This window comes from Cicer arietinum, chromosome 7 (genome assembly GCF_000331145.2).
Source record: "Cicer arietinum cultivar CDC Frontier isolate Library 1 chromosome 7, Cicar.CDCFrontier_v2.0, whole genome shotgun sequence".
In the NCBI taxonomy this organism is placed as follows: Eukaryota; Viridiplantae; Streptophyta; class Magnoliopsida; order Fabales; family Fabaceae; genus Cicer; species Cicer arietinum.
Genome location: NC_021166.2, coordinates 33,452,543 through 33,455,692, shown reverse-complemented (window position 1 = coordinate 33,455,692; position 3,150 = coordinate 33,452,543).

Below are 3,150 nucleotides of genomic sequence, written 5' to 3'. Positions count from 1 at the left end.
GCCAAAATCCAAAATACCCCAAAAATACATAAACGGTACTTTAAAATTATGGGTCTTACACATTCATTCATAGTCGTGTGGTGGTGCGTCCATAATTGATTGGAGCCCACATATCCTTTCGGGGATTTAGAGTTAGTGGTGTTGCTTGGAAGGACCCACGAAAGCCCTTGTGGGGGAGGCAATATTCCAGAATCATTACATTGGCATATAGATTAAGGCATAAGGTCTGTTTGAGTGTGCATTGAATTAAGTGTGATTAATATTTTATAAAAATAAATGATACATTGTATCTCCTGATAGTTGGTTGAAATAATGTTATTAACGATGTATACTGATAAATATGTATACGATTGTATTTGTTCGTTTGGATGAGGCAATGTTAATAATGAATGATGTGGATATTATGCTCATGAATGTACCTGTTGTTAGTTTGGGGTGAATTAATATGTGATATTATACTTGTTTTTATTACTGTACCTCTTAAATGTTAATTGTTTGAGTGAATTAATGTTATTAATGATGTAGATATCGTGGTATTCTATTGTAAGGTTGTTTGTATGGAGTAACGATTATTATTATTTATACAGATATCATAATAATATATTTGTATTTTCAGTGTACCTCCTGGTTGTAGTTTTGGATGAACTAATGTTATTAATTACGTAAACATTGTTCTGTTATCTTTAATTGTTACCGTATATGTGGCAATTTGAATGGAATAATGCCATTAATTATGTGGGTATTGTACTGTTTTATTTATACTATTTATTTATTTATTATTTATTGGTAAGAATTTTGGAGATGACCCTTACTTTTGGACAGATGACATTCTTAATCTACTTGCACAATCGGGAAAGTTTTCAGAAGAATAGATGGAACATCTCTTTTAATTCTAGGAGTAGTAGTGGTCAGCTTTAGGAAATTTATTTATGTTGAACTCTAGTCTATGCCAATTCTCATTTTATTACTACATTTCTGAACCTTACAATTTGAGTATTACGTATCTAATTGAGATGCTGATGGATTTTAATTTAACAATGGATTATTTGTTTGCTTGTTTGGAATTACATGGGAAATTATATATTTTGTTTGAAATAAAAATAAAAAAAAATAAAAATAAAAAATACGATGTTACAATTTTGGTATCAGAGCAGTTCGATCTTGATTGGACTGTGAGTTAAGTGTAAGCTGACCAATGTTGAATAATAGTGTAGTTGTAGTATACCTCCTTGTTACTTTTGCCATTAGTTGGTGTGGATATGATAGTTAGCGTTATCCTTACTCATGATTCTTCTAGACGACATCTTTATTGATTTTGAGGCAAATGCTTGACACTGACTGGATTGAGCGTCGCAGGAACGATGCCTCCAAGACGTACTCCTGGTGCTAGTGGGACTAATGAAGTGGGAATGGCTGAGATGGCTCAAGCTATGTACAAATGGCTACGGCCATCGCTGCTCATAATCAATGTAAAATGCGAAGGGAGGAAAGAGAAGAAAGGGCGGCCAAATCTAGAGGTTTAACAGACTTCCGCAGGCATGACCCTCCCAAGTTTCATGGAGACGTGGATCTTGAAAAGGCTGACAAGTGGTTACGGGAAGTGGAAAAGATCTTTGAAGTGATTCGATTCCCACCTGAAGTTAAAGTGAATTATGCCACTTATCTGCTACTTAGTGATGCTGAATATTGGTGGAGGAGCACAAAATTGATGATGGAAGCTGCTCAAGTAGAGATTAACTGGGAGTCTTTTCAGATGAAGTTTTTGGACAAATATTTTCCGGTAAGTGCTAGAACAAAATTGGGAGATGACTTTCTGAAGATCTGCCAGGGTAGCATGACTGTGGGAGAATATGCGGCAAAGTTTGAATCCTTATTGCGATACTTCAAGTTTTTTCGTAAAACCATTGATGAAGACTTTATGTGTCACCGTTTCCAAGATGTATTGAAGTATGAAATTCAAGATTCGGTACTACCTCTGGGAATGACGCGATTCCAACCCCTAGTGGAAAAGTGTAGAGAGGTAGAGGCTATGAAGAACCACAGGCTGAATCGTGGGGGTACTAGTAACCACGGGGGACCAACACGACCGAGTAATCAGAACCAGGGTCGTAGTAGACCAGATCAAAACCCATATCGTCGTCCCCAAGGGTCAGATAAGGGACCATATCGTCCAATGACCTCCATTTCAGATGATAGACAGAGGACTTCAGAATCAAAGCCATACTGTTATCATTGTGAAAACCCAAGACACCTTGCGAATAAGTGCACTCTCAACGGCAGTGTATGTTTTAAATGCCAGAAACCCGGACATCTAGCCAGGGATTGCAAAGAACCAAAAGCAAAAGCCTCACTGAATGCAACTGAAGTCACACGCCCAACAACTCAAGGACGAGTTTACAATATAAATGGTCAAGGGACGTCTCGTCTGAATGAATCCTTCCAAGGGGAGTGTGAAATCTCAGGTAATATTCTAACCGTCCTTTTTGACTCTGGTGCAACACATTCATTTATCTCTATGGAGTGTGTGGAGCTATTGGAATTGCATATCACAACCTTATTGTTTGATTTGTCTGTTACCACTACTGCTGATAATACTTTAATTGCAAATACGGCATGTATGCATTGTCCTATAGTTGTGTTGGGTAGGAAATTTAATGTGAATCTCATTTGTCTACCTCTTAAGAACCTCGACGTTATCCTTGGTATGGATTGGTTGTCACACCATTATATTTTATTAGATTGTGGTTGTAAGCACCGTAGCGTGGAGGTGAGCAACTTTCCCTTCTATCTCTTCTCGAAACGAAGCTTAGATCTAGAAGAAAAGTGGGGGTTTGTGTTTGACGGTTTGAAAACCCCTAACACCGTTTTTCTTCGTTTTCGAATCAAAGAGGAAGAATGAAGCTGAGAAATCTTTGTCTTCTCATCCACCAAGCCTTGGGTTCCTTTTCTTGAAGCAAAAGAAACGAATGAAGAAGAATGGAGAAGGAAGAGGGAGAGAACGCGAGTAACAGGGAGAGGAAAATGTTTCTTCGGTTTCCTTTCGTTTTCCTTTCTTCCTTTTTCCTTCCTTTCTATTTTCCTTCTTTTCCTTTTCCCTTTCTTTTTCCCTCCAATCACACACACACACACACACACACACACACACACACA